The sequence below is a fragment of the Coenobita brevimanus genome, chromosome 50 (assembly GCF_032717465.1).
Source record: "Coenobita brevimanus isolate Jiangsu-jjx chromosome 50, ASM3271746v2, whole genome shotgun sequence".
Classification (NCBI taxonomy): Eukaryota; Metazoa; Arthropoda; class Malacostraca; order Decapoda; family Coenobitidae; genus Coenobita; species Coenobita brevimanus.
Genome location: NC_137003.1, coordinates 55,609,827 through 55,623,795, shown reverse-complemented (window position 1 = coordinate 55,623,795; position 13,969 = coordinate 55,609,827). Strand labels below are relative to the sequence as shown.

General features: G+C 41.8%; 1 pseudogene across 1 annotated transcript in view; it reads left to right on the top strand.

Annotated features, from left to right (window-relative positions):
* Nucleotides 1-13,969, top strand: part of LOC145399803 (glycerol-3-phosphate acyltransferase 3-like) — a 23,817-nt pseudogene continuing 9,848 nt past the window's right edge. Inside the window, exons 1-2 of the transcript XR_013897335.1 lie at nucleotides 1-60; nucleotides 13,638-13,852. The product of XR_013897335.1 is annotated as a glycerol-3-phosphate acyltransferase 3-like (transcript). The remainder of the gene's footprint in view (nucleotides 61-13,637; nucleotides 13,853-13,969) is intronic.

Genomic DNA, 13,969 nt, shown 5'->3' with positions numbered 1-13,969 from the left:
ATGGAATGAAATCTAAGCCTGATACGCAGCAGCTACGAATCTTTACTTTTGTCCCACGGTGTGTGGGAGGCTCTGGTTCCATCACTTCCCCCCCTGTGACTTCCTCATGGCTAACATTAGAATTTCTTCAGCTGATGTATTTTCTGCCATCACAGGCCTCAATACTAATAAGGCATATAGGCCTGATGGAATCCATCCTGTTGTTCTCAAGAACTGTGCTTCTGTGCTTACACCCTGCCTAGGCAAACTCTTCGCCTTTGTCTATCAACTTGTACCTTTCCTTCTTGCTGGAAGTTTGCTCTCAATCAGCCAGTCCCAAAGAAGGGTGGCCATTCCCAACGCTCTAACTATCGTCCAGTTGCTTTAACATCCTGTATCTCAAAAGTTTTCGAGTCTATTCTTAATAGAAAATTTTTAAAGCATCTTTCCTATCACAACCTTCTTTCTGATCGTCAGTATGGGTTCCGTCAGGGACGCTCCACAGGCTATCTTCTCACCTACCTTTCAGACTCCTGGTCATCCTCCTTTCGAGACTTTGGCGAAAGCTTTGCCATTGCACTTGACATCTCAAAGGCTTTCGGTCGAGTCCGGCATAAATCTTTAATTTCCAAACTGCCCTCTTACGGTTTCTATCCTTCTATCTGTGCCTTCATCTCTAGCTTCCTTTCTGGTCGTTCTATAGCCGCTGTTGTAGACGGCCATCGTTCTTCTCCTAGATCTATCAACAGTGGTGTTCCTCAGGGCTCTGTCCTATCACCAATTCTCTTCCTTTTATTTATCAATGACCTTCTAAGCTGTACATCTAACCCTATCCACTCATACGCTGATGACTCCACCCTTCACCTTTCCATTCGATTCCCGCAACGTCCATCTCAGCAGTTACTTCAACAAACAAGGGATGAGGCTATGGTACACCTAATGTCTGACTTGGCTCGTATCTCTGACTGGGGTAAAAGTAATCTGGTTGTTTTTAATGCATCAAAGACTCAGTTTTTGCACCTGTCAACCCGACAAAATCTTCAACAGGTATACCCACTAATGTTTAATAATATTCAGCTTAATCCTGCATCATCCTTGAACATGCTTGGGGTTTCATTTACTCGGAACTTATCTTGGAAAGATCATATTACATCTCTTGTAAAATCTGCTTCCAAGAGATTGGGTGTGCTAAGACGACTCCGTTCCTTCTTTACCCCTGCACAACTGTTTACTCTATACAGGGGTTTTATCCGCCCCTGCATGGAGTACAACTCTCATGTGTGGGGAGTCTCCCCACATACAGCTCTTCTCAATAGGGTGGAGTCAAAGGCTTGTCGTCTCATTAACTCTCCCCCTCTTACTGACTCCCTTCAACCTCTGTCTCTTCGCTGCACTGTTGCATCTTTATCTTTTTTCTATCGCTACTTCAATGGTCATTGTTCCTCTAAACTGTCTGCATGCATTCCACCTCTACGACGGGCGCGTAGCACCCGTCTAGCAGCAAACTCCCACTCCTTTTCTGTCCAACTCTCTAATGCAAGAGTTAACCGTTACTCCCAGTCCTTCATTTATGCAACAGGTCAACTCTGGAACTGTCTCCCTCTGTCTGTATTTCCTGCGTCTTATGATCTCCAGTCTTTCAAACGCAGTGTGTCCAGGCATCTCGAAATGAATGGATCTTGAATTTAGCTCTCTCTTGTATTTTGTTTTTCTCTTGGAAGGAATAGTTTTGCGGGCTCGTTGCCTTTGGCTCCTTCTTCCTCACATAGAGAGAGGGAAAAAAAATCATCTGCGGTCGGTGCGTGGTGTTTGTCCTTTTGGAGGCGAGGGTGGGACGACGACTCAGGCTCAGGAGGAAATATGTGCAGCCCTGGACAGAGCATTTCAGTTCGCTGCTGTGAAACTCGAGGAGCATGATTTGGAAGAGGAGGAGGAAGATGAAAGGAAAGAGGATGGCGATAGGTGAGTGAGATAGATAGAAAGGTAGATGAAGAATGATAGTGTCACCAGCTCCGGTATCTGTGCCCGACTTTTTCAAGGGTGACCCAGTGGACAAGGGCAAGGTCAGATATCAAGGTCACAGTGCAAGGTCAAAGTTCAGTCGACCTTCCCCTGTGACCTTGACCTTTGAGCTATTGTTATAAGAAACGCTGGGTGTTCTCATTGGGTGACCCTCAACTCTTTCACAAACTTTATTTAAAATCGGATAAAACTGTTTAAGTTACCCCTGCTGGAAATGCCGTGAGAATAGTTCTGGCTGAATTGTCCGATTTTAACCATTCAGGGTGGAAGGGCTGAGGGTCAGAGAGAGAGAGAGAGAGAGAGAGAGAGAGAGCGTAGGGTGTGGGTTTGACTGGATTAGAGGCATTGCATTTAGCCGATGATTATTCGATTACTCTCTCTCTCTCTGTCTGACTTTCACACATATTCTCTCACTTGTTTCACATAATTTTCTTTTCCCTTTCTTAAGAGTTCTTACTTTAATGACGATGATGATGATGATGATGATGATGATAATTGTCATTATTATTATTATTATTATTATTATTATTTTACCCCCATGATCCAGTACTTCAGCATCACGAATGGCGGCTATCTGGCAAAAATATGTACCCAGTTAAAAAAATTCCTCTTCTCTTCCATCAAAGCGGACCAAAATGAATGGTACTCGAATTTATGTGGAAAAAAATGCTATTAAGATTTTGTGGTTCAGTGATGGTGGCTGCTTGATTAATTGTTTAGGCGTTTTATGTTTAGTTTTTATTTTGCGGTGTGTAAGTTGATTGGATGCGACCTTGAGTTCGAGTTTAGCTGTTGTGTGTGTGTGTGTGTGTGTGTGTGTTGTCCTGGTGGTGTAGTGGGATAAGGCACCCCAACCTGAAGGGACACGTTAGGGATTACTGCGGAGAAGTTGTTGGAATTTATTGTCCTCGCCTTAAAAATCCCAGCTGTGTAGCCTGGTCTGTAACTCCTACGATCCTCAAGGGGCAGGAATGGATTAAATGATAGATACAAGAGGTAGATATAATTTCTTCCATAACAGACGATTATGACTCCCTATCAGCTGAATAAAATCATCTAATATCATCTGGAATAAAATAGTAGAGTTGTCTTTGCCATACAAGGGTTAATGGTGACTCCTATGACCCACTCTTCGGTGAATGAAATCGTCTGGCGTTTGCTAGAAGAGAATACAAGTTTTGTCCTAAAATGGAAGTTAATATTGTGGTAATTTTATATGGCGGTATATGAACACTACTTCCTGTTGATTTTGCATCCGATTTTTCTTTTAGTGTCCCCTTCCCCTTTTTTCAGTTTTCGACACTTTAGTTTAATGTCTCGGTATGAAAACTATTTTTTGATATGGATCTGCATTCGAGTTTCCCCACAGTACCGGTTTTTCTCTCCAATTTTTAGTGTGTTACTGTGTCGTTTTATATGGCGACATAAGAAATAACTGGGTACGTGTGTGCATTCCCAGCTGTGTGTGTGTGTGTGTGTGTGTGTGTGTGTGTAGTTCTTTGACCCTAACTTGCTCGGATTTTCATAATTTTGCTGCTTATTTCACGTCTGCCATTGGTAGAAAAAGATAATGCTAGGGCACTACATCCTCCCCATAACACTTCTTCGTTACTTGCATCATATTCTTGTGTTAATTTCTTTTTAAACCTCAGTATTCAATAGAGGGAGATTTTATTATTGGCCAAGTCAGCGTAATAAGGATATACTTGTATTATTACCTCTTTGTTCTTCGCGTATGTTCGTATTTATTGGCCGTTATATCCTCTTCAGTTATTTGGGCACATCGGTTTCTTATATATCCTTTAGTTTTAGGTTTTCCCTCTCCTGGCTGTTAATATCCTTCCTTAACGTCTCTTACCCATTTATATCTACTGTACTTCTTCTTTCCCTTGTTTAACGTATTGTATTTTGATTCCTGTTCCTCTATAGTATGTTAAAATCTTCGGGTTCTTCACTCCATTATTTCTTATAGTTTCTTCTTATCGTTAATCATCCTAAAGCTATCTAAAGTATACACTGTGCATCATTGTCTAACGGTGTTAATCTCCACGATAGATATTCCCGTATCTACCGAAGTCGATTCTCTCCATTTATCTACCAGTCACCACTCGGTTAACGCAGTTAGCAATCCCCTTACCCTTGCCAGTTCCATTAGCACACGCCGAAATTGGCGCCATGTTATGTTTACGTCGGTTGCATTACCAAAGTTAATTACCACGTCCCTCTCTGCTTTCCTCATATTCAACTCTGTTTCCCTCTTTCCATTCTCTCCCTTTCTCCTGTTAACTGTTATTTCATTATTCCTAGCTCTAACCCTTCTCCTCGCTTACTGTAGCTCTAACCCTTCTCTTCGCTTACTCTAGCTTTATCCCTTCTCGTTTACCCTAGCTCTATCCCTTCTCCTCGTTTACTCTAGCTCTATCCCTTCTCGTTTACCCCAACTCTATCCCTTGTCGTTCACTCTAGCTCTATCCCTTCTCCTCTTTTACCCTATTATGTCTTTTTTTTTTTTTTTCCCCACCTCTGTCAGCCACACTGCATCTTGTTAACGTTTCCATTTACTCCCGTTTAAATTTATTATTGTTTCCCCTTAGTGATCTATTTTCACCTCCAACCTGACACAGATTCTCCCTCCCTCCCTCCCTCCCTCTCTCTCTCTCTCTCTCTCTCTCTCGGAATAAATTGGTGTGCCACACCTTGTGATGGATATACAGTATAATTAAATGCAATATACAGCTGCCGATCTGCTCTTCCATCATTACTGGTATTTATGCATGACTATGTGTGTGTGTGTGTGTGTGTGTGTGTGTGTGTGTGTGTGTTTTGGATGGAACAGACGAACAAAATGGAGATGAGAAAGGCAGTTTCCTTGCGGTGGACCGTTTTAAGCTGCAGTCAAGTGTATCTATCTGTCTCCGTCTATCTATCTATCTATCTGTTTGTGTGCCTTAGAGTGAAGGCCGTCACTGCACACCGTGGAGGGTTAGTGCAGCTGGCGTGGGATGGGTTGATACAGCTGGTGGACGTGTGGAAGAGGTAGTAGTGCCAGCGGAGAAAGAGGCAGCAGCATGAGTACGCCAGGCACTTGAATGGAGAGGTGAAGAAAGAGGAAAAGGAAAGAGAAGATAGGAGAAAAGATGATAACACGAGAAGAGAAGAGGGAACAATAATACAAGAAGAGGAGAAGGAAGAAGAATGCAAGGAGTTGGGGTGTAAGCAGAAACAGGAGTACGAGTATATTAAGCACGAAGAAAAGTAAGAGCGTTGTACCAGTAATAGTTGCAGTCCCAGGTCCCACGGAGCGTGAACTCAGTGAACTGCTGGCTGAAGTTACCCCTCCCCCTGCAGTCTACCATCCACTTTTGGGGGGATAGGCAGGGTGTTAAGGGACGTTTGTATAACCGGGCAGTGGAGCAGCTGGCTATATCGGTTCCACCACATGAAGGCGTCTCTCTCCAGCACCAAAAGGAAGAGCAAAAGGAAGATACGAGGTAACAAGAGGAAAAGAAAAAGCGAACTAAAGAAATAAGACAAGAAGAAGCACAACAGACAGAAGGAAACTGAAAATCTATCTACATACCTAGGCTGCTTCCCCCGAAGAAAAGGAGGTAGCCGAGACCGGACGACACACTCTCAATTTGCTCATTCACACACACACACACACACACACACACACACACACACACACACACATTCATTCGGAATGGAAAACCTACAGGGCATTAAAAAAAAGTCCCCTAAAAAAGAGGGAGAGAGAAATGAAAAAGACTGAGAATTTGGAAAGACAAGAAGGGGAGAAGGAACATCAAAAGAAATATTAGAACAGAGGAAGAAGAAGAGGAAGATGAGAAGGAGGAGAGGAGGATGAGGAGAGGAGAGTGTGAGGGTGTATCGGATATTGAGATGGTCAGTGTGGATCATAATGCTTGGATGGGTGGTGGTACCGACATACACGTCTACGTGAATGATATCACGTACATACACATACACGTACATACACACATCGCAGCGTAAGCAAGACATACATACATATGTACATGCAAACATATATATACAAAGATCATTACAAACTGTAACACACACATACATACATACTGTACATACACAAATACGTAGATACAAATGCCTATACATATACATACATGCATATGCAGCTGAAACGTAACAACATACATACATTGCATATACACATACATACATACACAAGCTACGTGCAAACATACTGGTACACATTTATACGTACACACACATATACAGATACATAAACAGTACACAATCATGTTAAACCGGAACAACACGTAAGTGAACATAAACAAAAACACACATACTATGCTCACTCATGCACACACAAATATTCATACTTACAGCACATGATTCATTAAAAATAGTAACACTAGACACGTACATATACATGTAATACATACAAATAAATGCATACACACATACAGTAGGTTAACAGCACATACATGCAGTTCGTACATATACATAGTAGCATATGTTACGTACACACCATTCACTCATTACTGTGTGTGTGTGTGTGTGTGTGTGTGTGTTAAGAAATAATCCATAATTAAGGATCATTAATCCTAAGAAACCATTTGTACATATTTACTAATCTACAGTACATGAATATTATAATTTTCATGTCTAAGACTATAATCTGAATATATGTACCCTGCATATATACTGTATAGATAGATAAAGATAGATTGATAGATATGTAACTTCCCCTGCATTAATCTGATGCCTGGGTGTAGTCAGACTGGAAAGTAGATATGAATAGTAACCAAGGAGACTCGCTGCTGATTCCTAAAACTCATTCAGTCTCATGCAACCATAACTCAGTAATTAAGTTGTAAGATTAGCCCAGTTCTGTCAGATGAAGACTAGAGTTTACTGAAGTTTGAGAGGCAGCAGGTTATTTTTCCCACTGTAGGTTAACATAACATTTTAGATAACAGACAAAACACTGATTAGTACAATACCCTTTCACTCTTAACGATAACGAAATTAACAAAAAACTAACCAACTTATGATAAAAGCTCCCATTCGTTCCTAATCCAAATAATTAAATATACAGTATGATAAAATGCATGTGTAAATAAAACTAACTGGCAACTCGACAACAGCCATGGGAAACATCGAAGCGACAGCCGACAACATTATGATCACAATCAGTAACGCATGTGACAGCGAGGGGTTGGGTTAAGCGTGTCATCTGGTTGTGGAATATCGGGTAAGTGGGCGATAACAGTGTTCAATCGACTTCTGTACCATGCCATGGACTTCTTTTTTTTTGTATTGATTTGTGCGTTGAGATAAAATGATAAAGATACGTACTGTATTGACGCACAAAGAATATGAAAGACGTAAACAGTCGAACACTAACGTAGCAAAATTATCTCCCGGTGCCAAAGTTTTCCGTGTCACGTTCCATAACAATATCTTAAGTTTAAGAGATTGGAACCTTATCCTAGGCGTATTGTGTGTATAAAGAAGCTTGCTTTGACAGGGTGCTCAGGGTGATGCCCAGGGATGGTAGGTGGGGGATTGGGAGTCAGGTTTGCTTACCTGGCGCAAAGATCGTAAATCCTTTTACCTTCTTTGTTGGTCAGGTGTAGTCAGATTGGAGGATAAATATGACTGGTAACCAATCAGGCTCATTCTTGCCTCATAACTAACGCTCATCTAATTTTATGTAACTATTAACCAAAAATTTTGCAAGTTGTGATTACCGGTGTCGTATGCATGGAGTGACGCGCTGGAAGTTACCGTTCCGCTCTGCGCATGCATGTTATCTCAAGTATTGTGCCATTTATCAACAACATTTTATGATATACATGTGTCAGGAAGATAGCTGGATGTCTTAATGACCTATAGGTAACTATAGGTCGATATATGGATATATATAAATAAATATATGTATGTTACAGGCAAATTGTGAAATCAGTCGTTTCGTGCATTAAGGTTAATTTATATTTAGGCTGGGTTGATCTATGATAAGGTTAGGTTAGGTTAGCTTAAGGTTAGTTTAGGTTTAATTTTGTCAGGTTAATTTAGACTAAATAAAGAAGGTAACTTCCTGCAATGACACCGGAGTTCTGTCAGAGGAGACAACCCACTGCAGAACCGTTAAATACTGGCCATCAAGGTCTTACCAACCCGTTTTGTAATAGTGATGATGGTGACAATGACTGCGCATTTACGTTTTGAACACAGGTATCTTCATCTCACTCAGGTTAAAGGTAAGGTTTCCGGCCAAAACGTGCAAGTGATTAGTGCAGCATCATTAGCAGAATAATCATCATCCGGACCTCTTTTCCCATCCTAGGACAGGGTGAGGAGTAGCAATGTCCAGACAGCACAAATTTGCCCAATCTAATGGGCTACGCTTCCATTCACTCATCATTCAAGCCCCCGGAATCCTGGCTCTGACGGATACGCCAAAACATTCATCACGCTCTGTAGCTTCACAAAATTTCAAAATACAGATCACACAAAGCCCCCTGAATTGATGAGAGTACGACTGCATTGAGGATATTATTTAGAGTGTTGGTAGTGTGAAGAGGTGGCAGTATAGTGTAAGACCCGTGTTCTCAGTAGGGTAAGAAGGCTCCCCAGCACATTTCCTTAGCGATTTAGTTTTGGTTATGGCTGGTTAATATCCTTTTGTACGTTATTTATGCAGAGTATGGCGATGTCAGAAGGTTTATATAACACGGAATAGGACAGTTAGGTGTAATAAGCAGAATAAACCGCTTAGGGATAGGTGTTAGGGAGTTTCCTTAACCAACGAGAAAGCGGACTCAAAGATAACAGGCTAACGAACTGGTCACACCGCTAAATACGCTAATGAGGTCCTGTTTTTCTTCCTCTTATCAGTACTTATGGATTCACCCACTTGAGTGTGTGTGTGTGTGTGTGTGTGTGTGTGTGTGTGTGTGTGTGTTATCCCTCAGACCCTCAGTCCCTCCTTATGATAACGAGGCTAATCAGCTGATGAACTGCACACACACACACACACACACACACACACACACACACACACACACACACACACACACACCAAAAAATCCTTGTAATTTAGACCAATTGCTAAAACCAATTTTCGAAAAAAAGTGAAAACTGAATATAGCGACCAAGCCCGTACCTCGGGGAAAAAAAAAAAAAAAAAAAAGCACGAACATCTTTTATCCCGGTCAGTTTCCATCTGACCATATGGTGAGTCACTCCAGCGTCAAACTCTGGCCCGCGAAAAGTTTGGATAATACTGTAGCAACAACAACAATAACAACAAAGAAACAAATCACCACAAAAATAATAACAAGAGCATAACAAAACAACAAAAACAAGAACTATACTCTTCACTTTAGCCAGGCGTCATATTGTCATCTGTTCATTTAGAATGCTGAGTTGTAACAACAGGTTGACGCTAGAATACTTTGCTAGCCCCGAATAAGTGCTGTGGAGAGGATGTTAAGCCGTAGTATTTTCTTACTCTGTCGCTGAACAACGCGAAATGAGCTACAGAAGAGCAAACATCTCCGCCAAGTTAGAGAGAGAGAGAGAGAGTGGAGTGAGATGAAGGCGAGGGAGACTGAGTGAGTGTACCGAAACTGGTCATGTGATAGAATATGAGGCAGTACTGTGAGACCCCAAAAGATATTCAGTCCCGGAACCAGAATTAAATACATTCTGAAAATTACATAACTCTAAAAACAAAGAAAATCTGTGCACTCGGAACCATGACGTCACGCACAAAAGTCACGTGAAGAATAACTGCTCATGAGGAAGATGCATGTGCGAGAGGAGAGGTCACGTGGACATCCTAGCACGTGGCAACTTCATCTTACAAGTGCGTGGTCAGTGTATCAGGGCAGCTCCAAGGCTAATCATTGTCTCGTCTCCCCCTCTTCCCCACCTCGTGTCCCTCACTTAGTGCTTACTGATGGATAGATTCCCATGTTCTGATTATTAATATCGTTCTAATATCGACATTGTTTGCATCATCATACAAGAGAATATGAAAGACTAAATCAGTAAGGAAGAGGTCTTACCGAAATCGGCTAAACTTTGTCTTATTGCTGTAGTTAATGTGATTGAGTTAGTAAGTTTCTATGTGCCTTTATATATAAGCTGTGTATCCAAAGTGTGGTTTGAAAAAGGTCACATGAATGCTTACTCCAGTTTGCGTAAAAATTGACATTGTTTGGGAATGGATTGCGATAAACGTGATTAATGAAACGGTTGAGTGAATGAGGTCACTGATAGGATATTTATACTGGCGATTGAGTGACTTGAAATATGACTGGCTGACTAAGACGATATTGTTTAATTGTAAGAGGTGGCAGTATTGTGTGATTGTGAGGGCAGGTGGTAGCTGTGTGTGCGTGAGACGTGCCGCTATACGCGAGATTTGCTGGACTTTAGGTGAGAGAGAGAGAGAGAACCACCTAAACTCCTCACCACAGCAGTACCTTACCATGTTTGAGATGCGTTGCCACGAACCCCTGTCCCATCTCGGGCCTGGAGTGGTCGTATACCCCATCCTAAAGCAGCTTGGTTCATAAATACCACAGGATCCCTTTCACTTTAAATTGGCCCAGATTTTCGCCCTTTAGCAGCTTGTTTCTCGTAGTTCAGCCGGGGTGGGGGGATAAGAAAACGATGTTACGGCTTTACATCCAATGCATTGCTCTACTTGACTGGCACTATAGTCTTGTGTTACACTGTTATAGTTCATCGTTTCAAGATAAGAGATGGCAGTTTTAGATCAGGTTAGTGTAAAAAAGGGTTTAGCGTTACCAACCTAGAGTTTCTTCATTCATCATAGCAACTATAGCCCATTCCCCTTAACCTGGCGGAGATTTTCGTCTATTGTACCTTATTTCCTGTAGCTCAGTGGCAGACTAAGACAGAAATGCGACACTACCTCCATTCCATAGCACTTCATCCTTACTAGTACCATATTCTACAGTAGTCCTAATCTCATAACTCAGCATTCAAGATGGGGAGACGGCAAATTTATGCTTAAAGTGAACAGAGCACACTTCCTCGCATGATTATCAGACGTAATCTTTCTGCTTACTTGGTTTGTCTCGTCGTAATCATGGTCACAACTGATTTTCAACGTTAGCACCATTTCTGTTTACTCGAGCGATTACTTTTTTAAATCTAATCTTCCTGCATATTTACGCTGGCGATCAATCTTAAAAACAAATGTGACAGCTTCCTCGGCGATCTTTTGTCACAACTAATCTTTCTGCTCACTTATGCGATCAGTTTCTAAGACGAGATAAAGTCCACCCTGAAGGATGGAACTTGGGATTGAGTAAGCGCGTCACATTTCATTCAACAGATTTAGATAGAACAAGTATTTGATGTTCCTCGACTGGATTTGAATCGAATCATCTTGGCTTCTGCCACCCACATGCAAAATATGACAATAATGTCATGTGGAAGTATGTACTTGGACAAAATGTGCAAAAATTTTTACCTTATCCCCTGTGGTGTTTTTGACCTCCCAGCTAATCTTTCCTTCTCCAGACTTTTGTCACATCTAATCTTTCTGCTTCCTCGCTTAATCTTTATCATTCCGTCGAACATAATCATTTGCGTGGTCATCACGGCTAGATTTACTTGTGATGGCGACTGAAAAATTTTCTGCTTATTGTGTCGATCTTTTATCACCCACTGGAGTCCACAGATAAGAGGGCGGTATTCAGGGTGTCTCAGAAGGCTTCATAGAACCTTCTCCTTAGCGATTCACTTTATGTTTTACGTATTAGCTTTCTGTTGAATGCATTTAACATCGTTTCAATGTTGACATGATTTGAATGAATGAAATACGAGAGGATAATATGTAGGTGCAGTAACCCAGTTGGTCTAGGCGTCGTATCATCACCTAAGCGACTTATTGTGCATTGGATATTATGCATTAATATTCTCTTGTATGCAGTTTATATGGTCTTAGTATCGACGTAATTTATACTCTTAAGATACAAGAGAATACTGAGGTATAATGTGCAGAATAAATCGGGAAGGAAGAGGTGTTACGAAATACCCAGTGCCACGGTAATGACCCAGAATCTTATCTTCACCGTATCTTTGTACTAGGCCTCCAGAATACCAGCATAGCAGGACACGTCTGAGAGAGAGGAGGGGGGGGTTGAACCATGTGACCCAATGCTTCTTGCCTTTTAATTTAATTACCGGTATGTTCACGATTTGGTAAACACACTGATTTATTTTTCTTGGTGTTTTAAGAAGTAAAATTCTCTCTCTCTCACACACACACACACACACACACACACACACACACACACACACACACACACACACACACACACACACACACACACACACGAGTCAGAGCTATGATTTTTTTCCTCATAACCAAGATTTTTTTTTTTTTGGTGGAGGAATAGGAGACATGTGACGATTTGCAATATTTCTTCCTTGTTCTTAATGTAAAATAAATTAATAGGGAAAGTAAATTAATAAAGAATAAAGAAAGATAAAAGCAGCAATGGCTCGTATCTTTGACGGGTAAAAATAATCTTGTTTTTAGTGCATCTAAGACTCAGTTCTTACACCTATCAACCCGTCAAAATTTTTCCACAGGTATTCCCACTAATGTTTAATAATATTCAGCTTAATCCTGCATCATCCTTGAACATGCTTGGGGTTTCATTTACTCGGGACTTATCTTGGAAAGATCATATTACATCTCTTGTAAAATCTGCTTCCAAGAGATTGGGTGTGCTAAGCCGACTCCGTTCTTTCTTTACCCCTGTACAATTGTTGACTCTATACAGGGGTTTTATCCGCCCCTGTGTGGAGTACAACTCTTATGTGTGGGGAGGCTCCCCACATACAGCTCTTCTCAATAGGGTGGAGTCAGAGGCTTTTCGTCTCATTAACCCTCCTCCTCTTACTGACTCCCATCAACCTCTGTCTCTTCGCCACACTGTTGCATCTTTATCTCTTTTCTATCGCTGCTTTAATGGTCACTGCTCCTCTGAACTGTCTGCATGCATTCCTCCACCTCTACGACGGGCGGGTAGCACCCGTCTAGCAACAAACTCATCCCTTTTCTGTCCGACTCTCTAATGCAAGCGTTAACCGCTGTCCGACTCTCTAATGCAAGAGTTAACCGTTACTCCCAGTCCTTCATTTATGCAACAGGTCAACTTTGGAACAGTCTCCCTCTGTCTGTATTTCCTGCTGCCTATGATCTCCAGTCTTTCAAACGCAGTGTGTCCAGGCTTCTCGAAATGAATGGATCTTGAATTTGTCTCTCTCTTGTATTTTGTTTTTCTCTTGGAGGGAACTCTTATTGCGGGCTCATGGCCTGATTGTTTTTTCCCTAAACGAAAGAATAGGAGACATGGAAACAAGGCTGTCTTATGTTTTTTGTCGTACCTTTGAAACTTTTTACCACTATCTTCCAGTCTTTTTTCTTTTTTCCTCATCAAGATATTACGGTGTTATCGTCCTCCGTATCAAAAATCAAAGAAAAGCTATTACTCATCTTAATCTTTCTTGTTTCTTTTTCAGAGTGTGCAATGGATGCGGTGATGTGGGTATGGGAGAGTGCGTTCGCCTGTGTGGACGCGCTGTGGGTGCGTGGTCAGGTGTGGGAGTGGTTGCGGCCCTTGGTGGTGTGGGGACAGGTTTTCGTGTTCATCTGTTTCCTCCTCGTGGCGTCGATAGGCAGAAGACTCAAGTTAAGGAGGAAATATGTTGAAGTCCTGGACGGCATCTTCCAGTTCGCGGCGTACGTGCTAAATGAGGATGAGGAGGAAGGAGAGGAGGGGGACCGAGGAAGTGATAGCAGTGAGAATGACAGGTAAGTGAGGGGAGGGTGGAAGCGGGGAAGGAGAAGGAAAAGTGAGGGTAATGGAGGGAGAGAAGGATGGGAGATGGAGGGAAGGAGAGGAGAAAGGGAAGAGAGAAAAAAGTGAAA